This window comes from Lonchura striata, chromosome 4A, assembly GCF_050655825.1.
Source record: "Lonchura striata isolate lonStrDom1 chromosome 4A, ASM5065582v1, whole genome shotgun sequence".
NCBI lineage: Eukaryota > Metazoa > Chordata > Aves > Passeriformes > Estrildidae > Lonchura > Lonchura striata.
Window position 1 is genome coordinate 19,621,828 of NC_140742.1, and position 22,843 is coordinate 19,644,670.

Consider the following 22,843-nt stretch of genomic DNA (forward strand, 5'->3'; position numbering starts at 1 on the left):
GAGTGTTCCAGTCTCTCCAATATGGAATTTAAATGAAAACATGATGCAATTTATTATTACTGAGAAGTAAATGAACTAGAAAAATTACATTCATGGGCTTTGCAACTCATTCTCTATTGCACTGAACATATTGGACATCAGAGCCTGTCAATGCAGTCATCTGAAACTGTCTCCTTCAGTGTTTCACTCCTGAGAGCCTGAATTATTCATCAGAGATTTTACTATGCTTACATATTCTTATGATCACGTTGACTTTAATTCCAGTGCATGAAAAAGGAAATTTGCTGTTTCTCTTTGCATAAAAACAGATAAATATATTAATGCTTTATCAGACACCCTTCTAAATCTTTTGTAGCAAGTCAGAGCAGAACAAAGCACAAAGTAATGTCAGACCACATCAAATTAAAGTGTTTACAACAGCCAAGGTGTGATGGTGAAGCTAACAAGAATAGTGAAGAAGTTTCTAGAGGTCTGGATGGAGAAAGTTGAAGTGTTTTATTCTTCAGGATAGGCAGTCTGCAGCAGGATTCCTGCCATGATCAGATCCACATGTGCCATCCATGTCACTGCACTGGGGCACAGGGAATCAGAAATGCTCTGGGCAAATTAGAATACTTCAAAGGCCTGAAGCCTGAAGTTCTAATTCAGTTATTGCTTTGGAAAAGGGTGAGAGGTTTACAATTGTTCCTTTTTTTTTTTTTTTTTTTCTTTTCTTTTTTTTTTTTGTGACAAAATAAATGAATTTTAGAGAGTTTCTCTGAGCTAATGCTCAGGAGTTTCTTTATGACCAGCATTTTGACAAAGGAAAAAGCAAAAGCATGTTGATGTTTTAGGAGGAGAAACTGCATTCCGTGGTGCCAGAGGAGAGAAAGGTTTTGATTATTTTTCTGAAACCTTATCAAAAATATGATAGTTATAGGGCTATTTAGAACCTTGAAAATAAGTGAGCATTTTCACATACATAATGATGTCATGGTTTTAGTTTGGCCATTGTAAGTGAAGGTCAGCATTCTGGAACAGAACTCTGAGCCAGCATCCATGCAATTCTTCTGCTTTGAGTGTTCACTTGAAGAGACGGACAATTGTGGGTTTATGTCTTCAGAATGTTTGTTTTAATGTAGCCGTAAAGCATGATGAGGGTCATTTCCAAAATTTCCAGCTCAGAATGACAAATCTTGTCAAGGGGATATGTGCTGCTGCTTGGGAGCTCACAGGGTGCTGACAGAGAACAGAAATATTGTTCTTGGCTGTTCTCATGCTCTTATATTGGGAGAGGCCCAGTGCTGTGCACCAAGCTAAATAAACTTACTATGAACAAAACCCAGCAAATGCATCTTGAGCTCCAAGTGTCTTTCAAACAACTGAACATTGTTGCTTATGCAAAGAAGAGCTGTTAAAAATACTGGCATAGTTTAAATGTGGGTCGAGTATGAATTTCTTAGATACTAAATTTAAGCATAAGTATGAAGTAGGCCAAATAGCAGGATTGTGCGTTATGGTTTTTTGTTTGGATTTTGGTTTTGGCGTGGTTTCACTTGTTCCCCTGTCTGATTTCTTTCTTTTTTTTTTTTTTTTTGGAATTTGGTCTGAACCAGATTGAACCCTATTTTTAAAAAAAAACTTCCATGATTTGGAATTGCTTAGAAAACTTGTTTAAGGAACCCCAATTCACAGGCCTTGAATAAGTTTTATCCACTGACTTTGTTAGCTTAGAGGATGACAGCGGAGGGAAGGTGGGATGTGTTGAGCATGATGCCATGAGGAGCTGTCTGATGCCATGAGGAGCTCTTGTCCACCTCTCTTCCCTGGTCAATTTTAAGGGCAATGATTGTCTGAATCTCACCCACAGACACCATAACCTGTGTAAATTCTGAGCTTTCCAGTTCACATACAGCAGGATTTCCTTGGCTGTGCCTGTCCAGGAGCCATGGAAAAGGGGTATCTGTGTTTCCCCATCTGAAGGCAGTGGGGGAACCCTGCCAGAGCCTCCAGAAGCTGAACAAAAGTGAACTGTCCATGCTCCCCAGAGGGAAACCCTGGAAGCAGAACTGTGTCTTTTCCCACTGACTTTTGCTAGATGAAGCAAATCAGCAGTCTGGTAATTATAATCTGTCTGTATTGAAAACTATTACTCTCAAGCACTCAGCAAGCACAGGCTTTTGATATGTATATTGACAATACGTGTCTAAAGTACTGCCATTTCTTTAGGAATATTAAAGGAAAAACTTTTAAAATTCGCTGCCTAGAGATATGTATTTTTTTAGCAGGCACATTTATGTAAAATCAACTTAATTCCCAATAGTCATATTTTGTGACTATGATTTCAACATATAATCATTTAATTATATTTGGGAAGTAGTCCTGTGTTGTACTGATTGGTATTGCATTTCATTGGTAACAAAATCATGACAGGAATGCATGCTTAAAAGCTTGTATGCAGCATATTTTCACCTAAGGTTTGAAAATGCCATTGTATCAAATATTTTGTGTAGAAATTAGTAAGTAATGCTTTTTATTCTACTCCTACATATTTTGCAAGCAGGGTGAAAAAAGTTAAATTTGGTAAAAAAATATTCATTGCTAATTCCTACTTAAGCTTTGTGACCTTAAATTTTCTCTGGTGTTTAGATTTAATTATATTATTTTTAAAAGCTCTCAATGTATGCCTTAAGTTGCATATTTCCAAAGTTTTGGAAATATGCAACTTTTTTGCATATTTCCATGAATTTTGAGAAGCATGCACAGACCATGAATATATGTGGTGTAAAAGAGGTGGTGGAAAGGGGATATCAGGTTTCATAGGGCTGTTCTGTGAGGAAGGAAGGCAGTAGGTGGTAGTGCTGAAGCCTTTATGGCAAATAGGAAGCATTAAACCTCAGAGCCCTGTGTGGTATGACCACTGCCAGAAGAAATATGACAATTCTCAAAACAAGGCCACCTCCATATGCTCTGGATGGGAATATCACCTCCCTGGTGCATGCTGATTTGTGAAGCTCACTGGGAAACACTCTCTTTTTCACTTCATTTAGTGTTTTTTGACTTTGTATTTTCCATTCTTGCATTTGGAAATTGTTAGGATCTGCCCTGTTCGCTCCTGACTCATGTTTTGGTCACAGATTTTCACAGCTTGAACTGCCCTGCCGCTCTAACCTTTCAGACCGTTTTCAAAGTGGGGTTTAAAGGCAATTGTTCAGGTTTGATCCTGTGCATGAGGATTTTCTCCTTATATCTAGAATTTCTTCTTTGGAAGGAGAACTAGCAACACCTTCCCTTGAAATCTGCTCATGTTTGCAACGTGAACTGGAGAAATCAGCGCCCATCCCCTTCCCAAGGGCCAAACTTTTGCCTCAGAATGGGAAGAGCATATAGAACAATCTACATGTGAGGGGGCTCAAGGGACATAAAAGCAAAAAAAAGATCATACCCAGATTAAAAATAAATTAGCAAAATGTCCCCTATTCTTAGCTTTCTTATCAGCATTTTGCTTTCTAGGAAGTTTATCTTTTGCATTTTGCTTTGTACTAGAATAACTATGTCCTGCAATAATTTTCCTTTGTATCTTGATTTAAACTGGAAGTTTAATATATAACTAGGAGATAAAATATTCTAGGAATATGCTGTTATGCTAAAATAAGATTGAGAACTTTAGTTTAATGCATAACATCTATTTGAAGTAGTCACGTAATTTATTGGAGCTGAGCTTCTACTGAAATATTTCTGCAATTTCATTATCACTTTTGTAGGCAGACCTCTGATCTAGATAACCAGGGAAATGCTATTTTCGGGGAAATGTTCTAAACGCCTTCCTCTTTCTGAATTACAAGAGGATAAAAGGAGAATACTTCCCTTGTGAATAAAAGGATGATATTTATGAAGAATTCTAGAGCTTGCTTTTCTGGAAACTTAAAATAGAACATTGAGAGTTCTTCACCTTAACAAAATGCTAGGTTTCTAAAACCAGAAAGATTTCTGATCCATATATTCTGGCAGTTTTTTAAAACAGGGTTATTTTTGTCCAAACTATGTGCCAGGTTTAGCAGTTCTGAACAAAGTACATGTCTGTAGGCTCTGCATTTTGGTAGTCCTTCAAATCATCCTGATACCTTAAAAGCTGAGATCTATCTCTGAAATATGAAAATGTTGGGGTTTTTTTATGGAGAGATTTTTAGAATTGATTCAAAGTAGCTATAAATTAAAGATGCAGGCTCTGTGTTTTCATCTCAAAGGTGGCTTTGGGAAGCACTTGCTTGTGACCCCAACCTTTCAGGCTCCTGCAATGGCAGCAAATGACTGAGATTGGAAAATGGCTATGAATGCCTTGTCTCTGCATTGTAGCAGCAGGCAGTGATGCATGCAATGCAGGAATCTTCTGCATTGGTCTCTGGACAACTTTTGGCTCTCTCTCTTCTGTCACTGTGTCTTCAGAGCTCTGAATGCTCAGGAAAAGGGGAGCAGGGAGAGCTGCTGGAGATCTGCTTGCTGAAACCAACCCCTGTGGTGAATGATAGAGACCAGATCAGATCTTGAAGCGCACACAGCCAAGTCCCTGTGTTTCAGAGAACTGCTAGAATTTCTGCAAATGGTTTTGTTCACGTGTTTGGTTTGTTTGCTTTGTTTTGGTTTGTTTGTTTTGGTTTTTTCTCAGCACTTCATATGCTGCCAATAGTGGGAGTCAGGGAGCTGCTGTGATCTGCAACATTATTTTGGCAGCTTTTCTTGATAGATGTTGAAAAAGCTTGAACCCTACTAGGCCTCTTCTTCCCTTGGTAGCAAAAGGGCAGCTAACCTCTTTTATCTGTAAATGCTGTAGTAAGAAATGGTTGGGGATTTTGCCTAAAATTCCAAGCCATCAGAAAGCTTCATTGGGCAAAGTCATCCAGTATGTGCAGGGGTGGAAAAAGCCTAGACTGTGACCAAGGACAGCTGCAAGTCCACTCCTGGCTCTGACTAAAGGGTTATTGTTTTTTCCATTGCATTATTATTTTTTCCTCTAGAAGAAAAGCCTGATTGCTGATCTTTCTGGCATGTTTCGTAAATATTCATTGCATTCATCTGATCTGCTGATTTAGGGAACACATATTCTTAAACAATTTTTCTTTATGACGAAAACTCTTCTACAGAAACATGCTTCCTGATAGCTTTGTATTGGGAAAGAAGAAGGGAATAACCACTGTATATGGTATTTAAATAAACTGAAAGGGGACAACAAGATCATTGAAAATTTTCACTGAGAGTATAAGAATCTCACCATGTATTGCAAGGACTATGGGGCACTGACCATGAGGGTTTCATGAATCATCAGGCCAAACCATTATACCTGTGAATGAAACTAAATATAGGTAGGTAGGTAGTACTAGAATTGCATACCTTTTTTTAGACTATTTCTTCTTGGTACCATGGGAACATTTAGTCCCCCATTTTCTTTTGAGATTCTCCAAACAATAGATGACAATTTATCTACAGTACTCTGTTCAGTAAACTAAATGTTCATTTTGGCTAACTGCTTTCTAGCTTCCTAGCCTGAAAGAAATTGAAAAGCTGGAGAAGGCTATTCATAACAATCCAGTAGAGCCCTAAATATTTTTATTTCAGTAGTAAGATGGGACCTTTTGGATAGTGCTTAGGAAATGAGTCCTGTAGTTCATAGCTGGTTAAAAAGGATCTGGAAAGGAGAGGGCAGGGAGCTGTGAGGCAATTTGATTGTGCTGTAGGGCTTTAATATCTCCCTGGTCTTATTTCAGATGCTCAGCATCACTCTTTGCTTGCTCAGCTAATAGTACACAAAGTGATCATTAATCAAAGTAAACAATGTGGCTGTAGCAGGAAACATAAGGCATTGAATGCATACAGAGTTTGCATTGATTCCAGGGGATTTTGGACAGATGGGTATCATTACTGCAATGTAAATACATAAGGTTTCAGGTACATGATTAGTTTTACACATCACCTGAGCTGTGGTAATTGTATATGTGCCCTTAGCCTCTGGTAATGTTGATGTTTTTTAAATGTAACTTTATATTTTCACTTCCCTGCAGGCCACACTCAGGCATTCATACAGCTGCCAATGATCAGCCCTGAGCTGGGTTGCTGTGTCTCCAGCGCGTCTGGGAAGGGTTCCCAGGAGGAATCTGTATAGCCAAGGCTGGGAAAGGGAGGTGCTGCCACACAGAGTCTTCACTTGTCAGCTTCACCAGACCATCATCTAGTTTTGTGTCACATGTCTGGCAAATTATTAATGAAGAATCTAATGAGATGATCATACATTTAATATTTTGTACATGATACATAAATTTTACCAGTTGTATTTGGGAGGCTGCAATAGAAACGGGTATTTTGAAGGATGGATTGTGGTAATCAGCCAGCAGTATATTTATAGGCAAAACCAGTATATTTACAGGCCACCATTATATTTACAGGTCACTGGCATCCTCATAAATCCTGTTTTATCTTTGTAGCAGCAGTTTTCACTTACCACAGAGAGAGAGGGCTATGAGCTAGTGGCTTTAGTTCTGGAGGAGGAATTTTTTGTTGTTTTTCTGTGTCAATGATATTTTGTTTTCTCTCTTTTCAACTTTGGAAAAAGTAAAATTTCAAATTACTTTTTTTTTTTTTTTTTTTTTTTTGTCTGGTGAGTTGGTGGGAAATTGCAGCTGCCAGGCATTTCTCACATTTCTCACTCAAGGCTCTGATGATTTGTAAACTTGGAATAAGTGGTCATCTTACCTCTCCAGCTTCTGAGCTCTAGGGCAGGAAGCAGGTAGTGCTGTCAGACTGGATGGGCTGGCACAGGAGCTGGCTTTGCAGTGAGGAGAGGAAAGCTCTCTGCATAGAGTATAGGTAGGAAAGCTCTGCTTTGCTACCTGGAGTGGGAAACTTCACCCCAAGCAAGTTTAGAGCATACTTGGATTTAAAGCCAGAATCAATAAAGTCCAAGCTCTTGGACCATAAGCACTTGTGAAGTAGCTTACACAAGACCTCTGGAGATCGCTGGTACAGCCTGCTGCAAGCAGGGCATGACCAGCTGAGCTCTCTCAAGGGCTAATCAGTCAAATTTTTGATTATGGCCAAGGCTAGATGTTTTCATTTTTATATTGTCTAATTAAAGAATCTTCCATTCCCCAATTGTGGAAGTCATGGAATGTGATTTTACACAGACATCAAAATAGCATGGATGGGATTTGATTAGTAAGTTGCATACTAATATGGGAAGCTGTCCAAGTAAGAGTCATTTTACTGCCTCAGGGTTGTGCATCTGGTGAACTGAGCTGCTAAGGCCTGTGTAGGGCACGAAGTGTTCATTGAATTGCATGACTGGAAGATGATACACTGAGGGCTCCCACTGCCATGGGGACAAAACCAAGACTAGTAAGGTTATTGAGAGAAAGACTTCTGTTTACCCCTTTCTAGTCCTGGCACTGGCCTTTTTAATTTTCCTTCTAGGCTAAATATGATTCTTTAATCCAGATTTTTCACCTGAAGAGTAAAGTTGGCACTCAAGGACTGGTAGATGTGAAGGAGAACAGCAGGTGTTAGATGACACACTTGGACACCAAAAAGACCAGTCACAAGCTTAAGTAAGAGGGAAACCTGGCCTTACTTTTGTCCTCTTTTTCTAATCATCAAAACAAAATTTATTTAAAATACTTTCTTTAGAGTAGACATGTATTTTTATAAACATACATTTTTAAACAAGAATTTGGGATATTTTCCTGACAGAAAAGCATCTTTTCTATTACCCTAATAAGGTTGCATCATTAAATAGTTTGTAAAGGTTTTGAAGGGCTTGGAGAATGTTCCCTTTGTAACTTGCACTGCATTTTGTCCAAAGAGATAAGTTTCTGGAACTGTGCATCCTAGCAAGTACTATTGAAGAACATTTCTGTGAGCTTTTTGCTTTATGGGAGCATTGCAGATCTGACCTTATAATCTTTCTTGCAATACCCCACAACATAAATTCTTATAGACCTGATAATCAAGAGTCACCTGGTAATGGGCACTCAGCTTGATGGGGGTTGGTGAACCTCTGTCCTAGTTTAGGGCAAATTTGGGAGAAATCCTCTGAAAGGAGCCCCCAGAAAACAAACCCTCATGGCCCCTCCCCACCCACCTGGTTTGGGAAGAATTTTTTTGGAGAGAAGTGGAAAAAAACCTGTTTATTTGACAAACAAAACACTCCCCAGCACCAAAAAACAATTAGCAACACCAGATGACAAAAAACTCTTTCACCACTCTGAAGAGATGACAAATCCAGAAAATCTCTCTTGGGAATGATCGCCCGGGTCTGGGCACTGGGGATTGCTCTCCAGCACTGGGGATGGCTGCTGCAGATCACAAAGCACAGCCTCTCAGTGTTTTCCCAGGTCGCAGTCCGGAGCAGGTTGGAATGATATTCAGGAAAGGGAAAGGAAACAAAAACAGTCCAGGGAAAAAATTGGACTGCTTAGCTAAACTAGCTAACAAGCAAAGGCAAAGGCAAAAGCAGAAGCAAACAAGCAAAGCAAGTGAGCAAAAGCCAGCAAGCAAATCAAAGCCAGCCAGCACCAGCCTCTTCTAGACAACAGACCATGGGAGGACGTGAACCAGCTGATAACAAGACAAAACAATCTTCCCTTTCAGAGTCAGTTCTAAAAGCACAGAACATAATATCAAACATAAACAGAACACATGATTGGGGATACAAGCACCATAACGTCACTCCATGACATCTTTCATCTCCACTATTGCTATCTCCTCCAATTTCATCCTCCCCCTTCTATGTATCACAGTTAAATTTAGATCATCTCCAGGGGAAGAGGGGTCAGGTGATGGTGGAAGAGGAGGATAGGGAGAGAGGGTTTGAGTGAGTGAAATAGGACTAGACAAAATAGGATTGGGTGAAGCAGGTGAAGTAGGGGTAGGGGCAGGCAGGATAGGGTTAGGTTCTCTTGGTCTTGTGGGGGCTACCTGTAAATCAACATCTGTGTCGTTCCTCCGACTCAGACTTTCTTTCTTTCTCAAGACATTCTAAACAACATTTCTCTTTCACACAAATCTCACACTTATCACTTGTAGATGCCTTAAGTACCATCAATCCACATTCAACCTGCCATTCTGGCTTATCTAGCAAGTAGAAAAACAAATCAATATATGGAACCTCATCCCATTTTCCTTCATGCTTACAAAACAACATCAATTGCAAAATAGTGTTATGTTGCAAAGTTCCATGTGGTGGCTACTTTCCACTACCTTCCAAGACATATTCTGGCCACCATATAATCAATTAACTTACCCCTATGTAAGTCTTGCCCAAAATTACCTTGTTTCCAACGTGCTAATAAGCACCCCAAAGGAGAAGAACGCGGTATGGGAATAAATCTGTTACAGAAACTTCAGAGAGAGAGAGAGACTCTGATTGCAAAAGGACATTTTCCATCCTCACCTGTAACTCAAAATTCCTTTGTTTTGGGAGTTGTTGAGTATAGGTGTGCAGTTGACAGCATGCTGGTGAAAGAAAATGTAGTAGTAAGACAAATAGCAATAAGGAGGTAGGAATACAACAAAATCTGAGATCAAGGGGGACATTCCTGTGCCAGCCTACCAAATTCATAGCAGAGACAAAAGGTAATACAGAGCACTAAAGAGCAGATTTTGTTAAGGCATCTGAACTGGCCCGGTTTACATATAGTACCATGCAAAGTGACTTTGGAAATGATTTAATTTTTCACTGTGCACACAGGGGATCCTGAAAATAGCACAAATACTGGAGTAGATATGCTTAAAACCATGAATAATTTCCCTTCTGTGAGAACTCTTTTGGCTGTTGTGATTTAAAATAAATCACGTTTCCATGCATTTTGACCTCCTTGAGCATTCTGGGAGATAATAAACTGCTTCATTTGCAGGGGTGGTATTTCATATGTGGGTATATGGGACCCTCAGATCCATTTTGCAGCTATTTGTTTTATCAGTTTCTTCATCTGTGCCCGCATCTCCATCAGTGGAGCTGGACATGTTCTGCAGAATTCCTCCAGGCTCTACTTTGCAGGAAAGATTTATTTCCTCCTTAAACTATAAATATATGGGTGCTATCGCTCAGCTTCTCTGCAGTGACTGTTTATGCTATAAACAGTTTTTGGGGCTCTTTGATCCCAAACTGCTTGGCAATTCTTGCATATCTGCAGTTTGAACCAACCCTCAAACCAAAGAGGGCTGAATGGGATTCCCTCAGAGGGCAGTAAGCATGAGCCTTATAGTAGCATCCAAGTGGTTTTTAGGGTCAGAGCTGTTTTATGGCTCTGGGATAGCTGAGGTTTTCCTGAGACAGGCAAACACTGAGATCAAACATTTTGGGGTGCCTTTTTGGCATTGTAAGATGCATCTAGTAGGGTGTGCCTGATTCACCTTGCTGGTTGAGGCTGGGAAAAGAGAAAATTGACCAAAGGAGTAAAGCAGAAAGGCTGAAAGGGAAAACTGAGAGAATTTTCTGTCATGAGACCAGGCAGTAGAACTGTGCAGCTGGAGATGGCCCTTGCTTGTGAACAAATACCATATACTCCCAGCTGTGGCTCTGTCAATGCCTGGCAGCAGGGAGACATGTCATTATTAGAAGTTGTGTGTTTAAAGAAATGCTGAGTCCCTGCAGATGATGCTGGCTCCAGAATGCCCCCACGAGCTGCTGTTTTTTTGCAAATAAACCTGTCTGATTCTCTAAGTCAGTCATGGAGAAATACCTGGAAACTGGTTAAATGTTACAGACACTGTGACTCACAGCCAGGATACCTGGATCCATCTCAAATCTGTGCTGTGTTGGTGTTGTCCTTCCCTGGGGTAGGGGTAATCAGACCAGGAACACACTGAACTCCTATGGGAAATGATCAGAGCTATTAACCAGTACAGAGCCTTGTTCCCAAAGGCAATATTCAATATGTCTAATGACAGAATTCCCACTTTAATGAAAAGACGAAGTGACATTCCTATGTCTTTTCTCAAGAAGTTTTACTCACCTATTTCTCACCTATGGCAATATGGTGTAATTTTAAACAAATAATTTTCTTACTGCTATCTGAGGCTTCTTACTAAGTTTTTTTCCTCAGGGTACCATGAGAGAGATTTCTTTGATATTGTTAACCTCAATGAAATTCTGCAAACTAGTAACTGAAAAGCTTTTTGGTACATCTAGTGAAAGACATAATTTTAAAATAAAATTTGGAATATTTAACAGTAAATATTACTGTAAAAAATGCAGCAAAATGCAGGTGAAACAATGAGTGGTATCTGCAAGCATACAGCATGGGTCCTGTTTTCTTGTTTGAAGAAGTTATTTATTTAGTCATGCACTCAAAACCAGCTCAATTATATAAACAAGCGCTAGCATAACTTTTTGTTTTCTCTGAGTGTTTTAAACTGGGAAACTGCCTGAGTAATTTTCTTCTGAGTATAAGTAATTACTCAGGCTTGCACTCAGTGACTTTCCTTTTATTAAGCTTTAGAAACTATACTGTATTTTGAATCCCGTTATTCTTTTTATTCCTAGCTTTAGGCAGAACCTTAGTGAGCCAGTTAAGGGGCATAGAGTGAACACAAAAATATTTCCTTTGTTTTGAGAGGAAAACTGCAATTGACATGTATCAGTGGTTAATAAATTCTGTGGTTAAAGTCAGTTTGTAGCAGCAGCAAAGATTGTTTTATAATGCTATTTCCTCAGTAAATGGCATTTTAAAATTTCCTTGATTATTCATCTTTTCTGGTTTTGAAAATTTCTAATATATTATGGAAGCTGGGTTATAATGAGCATGCAGGCAGCTTATCTTATAATTTCCAAGAGGCATCAACACTGTTCTTGGTTGTATTTTGCTTCTGATGGTGTGTGTTTCCTTTATGCTTTGCTAAGCATTAAGATGAAAAATACTGTCTGTGGTAACTGGGAGCACTGCCCATGCTCCTCTAGAGGGAAGATGATGTCAGGGGTATGTTATCTATCAATATGCCCCTGAAAACAGGTGTGGGTGTCTCTATTAAACCTTGTAGGGAAATGGTAGTGGGGAGGTGTCTGTGCAGCTGCTGTGCAGAACTCTGTGATGATGAATTCCCATTGGTGGCAAAGGAATTGTCTTCATCCTGCACAATATTTATTTTCCCACATAAAATGAGCTTAAAAAGTGATCACCACATTCTCTGATCCTAATGAGAGTGAGGCTCCAGAACCTGCAAACTGGATTAGGTCCTTGAAAATTTGTCTTCTGGGGTGCAGGAAGTTTCCTTCCTGGGGCCACAGGCTGGTAAATCCAGCAAGGAAATTGTGGTGGTGATCCTGAGCCTGCACAGCAGGAAATGTGGCCAAGGCTCTCTGGGTTCCAGGAGGTTTCCTGCTTGACTCTGGGGGTTTGCAGCTTCCTTTGCTGACAGGAGCCCATGGTCATTTCATGGTCTGCCCATGGCCATGCCCCTGCTGCAGTCAGACATGTATCTACAAATGAGCACTTTCAGATGCATCTCCAGCACTGCTCCCAAATGGTGTGTGATGAATGAAATGCATTGCTTTGTTCGCTTAGCTTTTATCCTACGAGTTTAGCTTTCAAATAATCATACAACAAAACCCATCATATTTTGGGGAGCATTACACTCAATAAAATAGGCAATGGAAACATCATCTTCCAGTAGTCTCACAGCAAGTACACTTAAAATTCAGGTTGTGCTGGGGGAGAACTCAGCAATGAATACAAGGAGACAAGATTGAGAATAGATTTTTCCAAGTCAGAAGGATTAATTCCAACTCTCACTGAAGATTTAGCTATTTCCATGTGGGATGCAAACCTTGTGTCTCTGAAATAATTAGCATGCAGACTGCAGACAGGGTGTGTTACAAGATAAAAATGGACTTTCTTTAAAAATAATGATGTCTACAAAAAAATATTATTTTGAAAACTTTAAAGTAGTAGTTTAACAGCTTATATCCATTTATTTATGAGCTCATAGAGGAGCTACAAATGGGACTACACAGCTCTGCAGTTTTAGAGTAATTTGCATGAATTACCCACAGTAAATGGACTAATTCCCCCCCCTGTCTCTTGCCTAGGGATTGCACCAGGACTGTGACACCTTCCAGCACTGTGCAGGAATGGATGCAATATTTTCTCCTCTATTTCCCAAAGTGACAAATAACTTTGAAATAACAGCAAAGAGATTGTTCAGTTATAGAGATTAAGAAAGCGGGGAATGGGTCTTTATAGAAATATGCATCTCTATGTAGTAAAATATTGAATGTGATGAAGTAAATTCAGGTTCATAAAATGAATTTAGCCTCATTTTTAGTGCTCTAAAATGATAACATAGAGGAAAACCTATTCCAAGCATTTCTTCAGGCATTGCAGTTACTTCATTAGCCTTTCTTCTCACTTCTGCTTTCTTGACAGCTTTTCGAGTCTCAGGGTCTTCCTATTTGAAATGCTTTGATGTGCTCATCTGTATGACAAACTGTTTAAGGTCTTGATCTTAATTTAACATTTGTAGATTCCCATAGTGGGTTTTGTTAATAAAGTCTTTAAAATACCAAGTGAAATTCTAGTTTTCTTCAAGAACAAAGTTTTATCCTTGACATTATTTTTACTTTGGAATGATATTCCTATTTAACATCTAGGAAATTTTTAGTCCTACAAAGCAGCAGTGGGCTTGTAAGGGTGGGGATGTAATTGAATGAGGATTTTATATTTCTTTGGGGTGCCTTTTTTAAAATAATAGGAATACATCATAATTGAAAATATCTTTTCAATGACAGAAGCCTTTGATACCATAAAGGCATGAGAATAAGTGGTTGCCCAGCATCAGATTAGGAGTGCTTTTATACTTTGATGGATAATACTCTGTTTTCTGGATTGAAGCCATGGTTTTTCTAGTTGGTTTTGTGTGAGGTAATTAAATTGAACTAAGAGTTACTCATAAACTATATTAATGAATTTTAGCACGACTGACAGTGACAGCAATCGGAGTTCCTAAGTCTATGATATGGACTGACAGGACTAATTCCGTGCCCTGTTGTAGCTGGATCTGACATTTCAGATCTCTAATACCAGATACAGTGGCTATAAAAATCTCCTTGAGGCAAAAGGAAGAGCTCTGCATAAGAGGAAAAGGTTGACATGAAGAGAAAGAAAATGTTTCTAAGAGGTCTGTGGGACTAGGAAGTCATGTGTGCTTTATTGTTAAAAACTGGGTCTATTTTTGGGCCCCCTCTGTGGTGCTTAGGGACTTGCTACAGCTCAGAGAGATCCAGAGGAGCAGAGCCACACTGTCCTCCAGGACTTCACTTTCTCTGGAACTGTTTTCTACTTAAATAGCACAAAATGTCTCTTGCTATAGAAATGTTTGCATTTAAAACAAATTTATAATATGGGTTACAGTTTCCTGGCAGTGTGAACAGCACAAATGTACTGTTTGTTCTAAGGCATTTGCTGATACCTTGGTCATAGCAAAGTGGTCAAAATGTGATCTCTTTTTGAAAAGAAAAAACAGTTTTCTTGTTTTCAAGGGGAAATTTTTGGGAAAACTTCGGAAATGTAGAATTTCCTATTGCTTTTAATCTGCCAACAACTAGCAGAATTTTGGCTGGTTGTTTTTTTTTTTTTTTTTTTTTAATTTCTAATTTTTCTTTAGTGCTTTCCATCATAAATAGAATCATGTAAATAAAATACATACATTATCTAAAATACTGTAAAATAATTCCATCAGCTAATTCCATTTAGCTAATTTTTAAAAGAAAAATATTTTGCCTCAGGTTAAAGCTAAGGCTCAACATGCACAGTCCTGCTGCCTTTAAATGCTAATGCAGTCTCATTGTGGTCCTTGGAAGTGAGGAAGCTTCATCAAGAGATTTGATAAGGCTCGTTAAAGTTAAATTAGAGAATTTGTTTTAACACTAGGCATCCTGCCCCCTTTATTTCCCAAGCATAAACAATAAAGTTTTCATCACATACAAGTACATACTTAAAATGTGCTGTGGAAATAAATAATCTTCATGTTTAATTAATCTTAAATCCAAATCCCTAATGGCCATTTTTAATTGATGTCCATTAGGGATTTGGATCAGCATTAGGTATACAGCTCCACAGTGTGGCATTGCATATATGATTCCCAACTGTCCCTACTGGGAAGTTTGTCAAGTGAATTGAAATAAAAATTATTTTCAGAAGAGTTATGATAGATATTTTGTAAAGAGTTAATCTGTTTTCTGAGCAATGCAGTCTTGGCTCACACTCAAAAACATTTGACTCAGCACCTTTACAGTGAAAGGTTTCATTATTATTTTAACTACTTCTGAAAGTTTTATTCATTTAGCATCACACTATTTTCAGTTATTGGCTCTCAGCCATGGGGAATAATCGCCTGCTCCTGCCTCCAGTATTACAAAACTTTAAATTTTCACTTGGCTGTTTGATTACAGGAAATGAGTTTTTTGAGAGTCATGATGTGGACATTTACAACATCAGTAAATCCAGGTGTGAAGTTTGAGCATTAGGCAGCTCCCATGTGCTGTGGCTCTTCAGGCTGCACTTAATTCCTTTTTTGCAGCGATAAACCTGCCAAGAATGCAGTGCTTGTTATGCCATGATGGGTGTCTTGTGGAGTCAGTCCTTGTCCCCAGTGCCTGCCCTTTCCCTGCCTTTGTTTTCTCCACAGTACTGCTTATCTGTGAGACATTGTGCAGCTGTCTGAAATGATGCAAACCTTTAAATAAATGTTGTATTTTTGGTTGAATGCAGGCATGGGGACTGGTGTGATAACTTTCTAAAGTGCTAGGTTGTGGCTGTTCAGACCCTGCCTTTGAGGGGCCTTTTCTACAGAGTGGACACTGTCTGCATGTAAAATTATTCATTAGAAAGTGATTGGGAAATGTAAATGAGTCCTGTGATTTTTGTTTTAAATTGCATTTATCCCTTACTTGCATTAATGCAATTAATGCAAAAGTGTTTGGGTGATCTTAAAACATAGAAAGCAAATCATATAGAAGTTAATGACTCATGTCAGGGAAAGAGATGCTCTTTGTGCTGTCCCTGCAAATCTTGGCTATAATCAGTTTAGGAGGGTTTTTAATTCCCAAATTGGTGACCAAAACTTTGTTGGCAGTTGCCGCTGTTTGATTCTTATTCCTGTGGCACAGGTCATTAGGGAGTTCAGCATTTTGGCTGCCCCACAAGTCATATATTTCCATGAGTTTTAAATGCTATTCAGTGGTACTGACCTTGCAGGAACAGTGTGTTCCAGAGGAAACTCAAATATTAAGTCTCCATAATTTTCACTGTAAATCACTTTGTAACCCTGCATTGAAAGGAAAAAAACACTTAAGATACTCATTTCCCAACTGCAGTTATAAAAATAATGTTCTAATCTAAAAAAAAAATGTAAAATACTAATAAAAGGTAAAATCCTCAGTGTCGTCATTTGACACTGAAAAATAATTTTTCCGGAAGGAAGAGGTCAATTTGGATGTTGACCAATTGAGGCTGGACACGCCTCTGAGAACACAGAGGGGTTAAAAGCAGAATTCCCAGGAGAACTCGCTCTCTTTGGTTCCGGTCAGCGGGCACTGCAGCCTCTCCCCTGCCTGGCCGTGGGTGGGTGGGGAGGGGAAGGCCCATGGCCTGACTGAGGTGGGCCCAAGGGTGGAGGGACTGGAACCCCCTGCAGATGGAAGGGTGGAGAAATCTGGGATGTCTCCATCCTCCCCCAGAGTCTCTCTCTCTTGAGATCAGCAGTTCACTGCAGTGAAGGAGAAGGGTGAGGGGGGGCTGCAAGGTGCCTGGCTGCCTGTGGGAGTCGGAGAATCTGGGCAAAGAGCCAGCCAGGGAGTCGGGACTTTTAACCCTTCCTTAGAAATGAAAGCTTTGTAAAATTTTTCTCCTCGGTTTGAAAGAGAGGAAGAGACAGCTTGGACCCTGGGATGTTAGAAGGAGAAATTCTAGATGGGAGGGGGACAAGGAGTGGCTTTTTGGCTGGTCTTTTTTCCTTGTTGGCCACAAACGGAACCAATTTTTCTCCTCCAAAAGAGACTGTATTTTAGGAGGATGCCAGTGAGCCAAGAGACCTGCATCAGCTGGGAAAAGACAGAAGTGGAGCGAACAGAGAAAAGTTAGGGGGTTTGTGGTGGTGCCCCGTCCGCAAAGAAGGAGAAGAGAAGAAGATCTCTGTTCGTAGACCCTTGGCCCCAGGGGAAAATGGGGGGGACTGTGGTCCCAAAAAATGAAAACCTGAACTGTTGGTTTTTTCCCCCTCTTGGCAGGGCATCCTTGAAAGGAAAAATCCTAAGAGCAGTCTGTCCATCCATGCATTAGTGGTGAGAGCACTGTGCATGGAAAGGAGAAGGGTCACCATGGCAAACTTTTTCTCCGGGCAGTGCCATGTGTGACATAGAAGCACAGGATGTGGCATCTGTGTTTCTTGGGGGGTCTGTGGCACAGGAGAGACTGTTCCCTCGAAGGCCTGTGTATTGATTGTCTGTAGAGTGGAAACCTGATTGGGGTCCAGATTGTGTCTCACTGTGGTTTGTTGGAGTTGGGTGGTGGGAGGAGGAATGCTTTGTAAGGTTTTCATTTTGATCTTTGTGTGTTTTTTTTTTTTTTTCCCTTTTTTTCTTTTCTAGTAGTAGCTTAATAAAGTTTTTTTTCTGTTATTAAGCTTGGGCCTGCTTTGCTCTGTTCTCGATTTCATTTCACAGCATTCAATTGAGAGATTGCATTTTCATGGAGGCACTGGCATTGTGCCAGTGTCAAACCATGACACTCAGAGAACCCATTGATGTCTAAAATCAAACCAGCCCAGTGACTCAGATATTATTAATTGTTATTGCTCAGTGTTCTTAAAGAACCTTCCCTGAGTCTTTTTTGAAAGACAAAGAGCAAATTTAAATAAACTGCACTTTTCCCATCCTAGGTAGGCTAGATTTTAAAGATGACAGTGCTAAGTCTAGCCTCACAGCCATTGAACATTAAATAGGCATTTTGTGAAGGCAGTGGCTGTCACAGAGGTTCTGATGAGACATTAATTTTGAAGAATTAAGAATGTTAGGAAAGCTAAGATGATAGTTAAATTAGATGTTGCTGAGTTAGGGGAAGTAGATAAATAGGCTTTCTTCATAGTTAACAGTAGTCAGATCTTAGATAAGATATCCAGGATCTATTAACTCATTGCTTGTCAACTTTATGTTTGGGTAGCTGTGCTTATCATGAGAAACAGAATGTGATAAACAGATTTCACTGACACAAAACAGTTGCAGACTTCCCATATTTGAGGAATCCATTGAACACAGGAAAACTACAAAGATTCATTTGTCATGTATGCATTGAAAAGATAGAAAGGTCAGAAGAGAAAGACTTATTTTACTTCTTCATTTTGGAGACCCCTCCCCAAAATGGACTCCTGACTCATTTCAGGGAACAGAACTACACATGCTTGATGGCCATTTTGCCAATTAGCATATGAAGCAGGCAGAGGAAGTGACAGAGATATGAATATGCATTCATACTTTGTATATTCAAGACTTCTGTAAATAAAAAAGCTTTGTAATACCTGTGATTTTTGCAGTGTGCGTTAGGGAATTATCCCAGGTACTGCCCGGCTGTCTCAATAAACATACACTTTCTAACTTTAAACTCCTAGAGAGTTTTTGTCCATCTCAATTGGGTATAGATATTAGATCGATAGTCATATTTTAGTAAATCACTGGTGTGCATTTCTTCACCTCCTTGTGAGCACCAAGCAGATTATTTTGGTGAGTTCCCCCTGAAGGGGCAGAAAAAAGCAGACCCCTTTTGGCAGGAATGTCTCATTAAATTTTAGGTGACAAACTTCACTTGCTATGATCCCTTGGGTAAGCACACTTGGTCATTCCTGAGCAGTTGTCTTAATTTCAACCCAAATGCTTCCTGCTGATAGAAATGCCAGTTCCTTCATTTGGCATATATCCAGAATCAGCATCTCACATGATGTCTGCAGCTTGGCCACTGTATCATTCTGTGGAGACAGCAAGCTGACACAGAACTCATTCTTCCCAGTGGTGCTTTCTGGAGGATCAACTTTCTTTTTGCTGCCTGTGCTGCTGGCACCCAGGATGAAAGGTTGTAGATACCCCAGGGCTGCAGCATGGGCTTTCAGTGACTTGGATGAGAACTGCACAGATGCATCAGAGCAGCGCAGGCAGTGACTTCTGGGAAGATCATGAAAAACTAAAGTCTGGCTAATGGACCTCAGTTCCTCTCCCTTCCCTTTTGGCAGCCGTTCATGGTAACACAAAGTGAGTACAAAGTCTGGCACCAAGACAAAACACAGTGATTTGTGCTGTAAATGTTCCTAAAGGCAAAAGGGATATTTGAGGGCTTCCCTGAATTGATTCCTGTTTGAACTAAAGCCAGAACTTAAGCCAGACTTTGCAGGACACTTCAGCTGCCTGCCCCATGGCCGTGGCAATGGGGAACTGAAGTCTCAGACCAGATTTGTGTCAGGGTCTTGGCTGGCCTGGGCACAGGCGACACTGCCAGAGAGGGCGTGGGGTGTTTGGGCAGCTCAGCCCTGAGCAGGGGCTGTGCTGTCCTGGGGGGAAAGGCAACCTGCTGTGGGGATGGATCCTGCTGAGCATCTGGACTCTCTTGGGACCAACATGGCTTATGTTTTTGATGCTGAGTAAAAGTGACATGACAAATTTTCCATCACAAACAGCACACAGAGAGTTTTCCCACTTTGGCAAGAGGGTCAGTGGATTCCAGTGCAAAACAGAGACGGAAGGGGTGGGTGTTTGAGCCGTGTGATGAGCTGAGATGATGTACCTGACATCTTGCTCTGCCCAGGCACTGTCTCCTATTTTGGATAAGACCCCTTTGCTCCTGTGAACTGGTTATGTGGGGGTGCTGGACTACAATTTCAGTCCCATCTGCTTTGCTTCTGATGAGAATTAAGTTTTGAAGCTGATGTTTCTTGTTGATAGCATCCTTCAAATCAGTTCCATCTCCAGGGAATGTGAAGTCCTGGGGGAGGGGAGAAGTTAGTGGTTTTGTTTGGGTTGGTTTCGTCTTTTCAACTTAAACCTTGTATAAAAATATTTGGAAAATGCTCCTTCAGAATTAAAATGACATTGCACAATTTCTTTATTAAGATTTAAACCCATCATATCTCAAGTTCACATAACCATTAAATATTTAAACCTAAGATGTTTCCTATTATCATGTAAAGAAAGTTACAACCCAGGGAATTCTCTGGCTAAACACGTGAATTATGTGCTTAATTGCAAAGCATTGTAGTTCATAAAAACAGCATATATCATCAATCTTTTCTTAGGTAAAGATGAGGTGAGGTATTTTCTAATCTTTTGATCATAATATGATTAGCCACAACTGCCTCAAATCACTAATTATGTAGATAATTTTCTTCATGTGCTGACTCTTTTTTAAATGCAAACTCAATGGTTTATTTTGTAGCCACTGCACCTATTAAAAAACTTGTTTTCTACATTGTGAATTGAATTCCAACTTTGATTCAAAAGCAGTTTGACATAAGTTGGAGGTAAAAGGAATTATATAAACAACAAGAAATGTAAAAAATAGGAAGAAGTATAGTTGCTAACATGGTGTGCTATTAACATAGAAATACTTGAAGTTATTGTAATGCCACAGCCAGTGGTAACTTTTACCAGGCAATCAGAATTAGTTTGGTTTTTTTTTTTTTCCTTTGGGGAAAGATTAACAGGTAACAGGAATTGTACAATAGGATTAACAACAGTTACTTATATGGAAATATTTTGGCTGTAGTCAGTGGCTCTTAGGTCAAACTCCTATTCAGATTGTCCCTCTTGTTTGCATTGTGTTCCCTCTAATGTTTTCTGTCTTTGAGTACATAGGTTGGGTTCCACATGCATTGTTTTGGAGGTGAAGCAGGGACTGACACTGCTGTCACCCTTCCTGGCTCCAGAGCAGCAGGACCCCTTCCCTGTGCCCAACCCAGTCCCAGGGCTGGCCTGGTGTGGTGGTTCTGAGCTGAGTGTCTGCTCTAGGAGGGAGGAGACACTCGCAGCAGTGCACCAATGCAAACACTTTGTCACTGGTGCTTTGGCTCCATTTTCAAGTCACAGTTTTTGCTCTGTTACAGACAACGATCTGGGCTTAGGATACTTGGGCCCCTTCTCTGTTTACTTGGGGTACAAGAGTGTCAAGGCAGAAAGCACCTCCTGGTTTGGAAAACGTGGGCAGTGCAGCTGAAGGTCAGTGATGAAGAAGGAACATCATCCGCTCTGAGACATTGCAGGAGAGGCTGTCTCCTGTTATTTAAAATCCACTCCCTTTCTTATGCAAAGCATATAGTGACAGTCACAGGAGGTGTCATTAACCTTTCTCTCATTTGGAGATGAACTGTTTGACTGCACTAAAATTATTATGAATTATATACTGGGTATAAAACAGGAATGCTAATTGGAAATTAAGCCAGAAGAGAGGTGTCTGAGGGACAGAGCAAAAAGTGATACTGGCATATGTCTCATTCTCTGTGCAAAGGACTGCAGGACAAAGGAGAATGACAGAGGGCAAAGCTGAAGCCATGAAGAATTGCTGTGGGTTTAATGTGTTTGCTTTCAGCAACCCTACCTTGCTGGCAGAGACCCTGCTCCTATGCACCCAGTGCCAAACTTCCATGAAATGAAAATTCTGTTGTAGTGGAAAATATTATTGCTGGCTTTTTCTGGCTGTACCTTGCTCTGTTTAATTTTCTTCCCTAAGAGTGTTATAAAATACTTAAATATCCTACATTGTCTATGCTGACTCTTTAGCAGGGAAAGAGCAATGTGCTCATGCCTTGGGACTTTGGATGTCACCAGATGAATTGGTAGAAACAAATTCAAGTTAGATGGATGGCAGTTTTGAAAATCCTCTCTTGGACTGTGCTACCCTGAGTTGTTTGGTGTCCACTGGAGAAAATGCAGTTTCATGTCAAAACTGTGTCATTCTCATCAAAAGATCAAAAAGAGAGTTAATCTTCTGTCCTCTTGTGACTGTGTCTGTGTGTGTAGTACTCTTCTGTGGGGTGCTGAGTTGTGATTTTGTCCTAGGCTGTTTATTTCTAGATCAGAAAGTGGCTGTTGGTTCTGAATTAGAGATTTTTTAAAATCAGGCCTCCAGACATATAGAGCTATCTTCTTATTATCTTTTTACGTGACACAAAGCCGCTCAAAGGAAAACTGAAAGCTATACTCTGCAAAATAACAATTTTCTTTTGCTGCTTTAGTTAGTAATATTCAGAATTACTGAAACTGGGTTTAAATATTTATTTTATTTTTTATTTTTTGTTTGTTTGTTTGTTTGTTTGATCTTTTGGGGGTTTTTTTTGTTAGTTTGTTTGTTTGTTATGTGTTTTTTTGTGGTTTTTGGGGTTTTTTGGGGGGTTTTTTTTGGGGTTCTATTTGTTGGTTCCCAGTTCTGGGGTAAAGGGCAGACACAGCCTGTCCCCCCACATCTGACTCTCTCCCTTAATCCATAGAAAAATTCATCCAGTACAATGTCCATGTTGTGATAAAAATGAAACCACAGTCTATGCAGGAATATTTTCAGAGATTGAAACAAATAGAAGAAATATTTTTATTTGTTGTGGACTACAAGAGAAAAAACTTGTGCAGATTCCCTGTGCTGGGGACGTGCTCTGGGGTGGGTGGGATACCCTTTGCTCTTGGATGTATTTAGTATGAGGGGAGCCCATGGATGGGATTCAGATTTTGCAACCCTTGTGCAAGGAATAAATTTTTTTCTTAAATAGGATTATAACATTTATGTTTGAAAATAATTGTGGGAAGCCAGCACAGGTGACTTTTCTTCCTAAAGCCATATAAATCTCTGTGACA

At 39.9% G+C, this 22,843-nt stretch overlaps 1 protein-coding gene across 5 annotated transcripts in view; it reads left to right on the plus strand.

Moving 5' to 3' along the window:
* The window catches only part of HTR2C (5-hydroxytryptamine receptor 2C), a 248,622-nt gene that overhangs the window by 117,023 nt on the left and 108,756 nt on the right, over positions 1-22,843 (plus strand). The gene's annotated exons all lie outside the window — the stretch shown is intronic.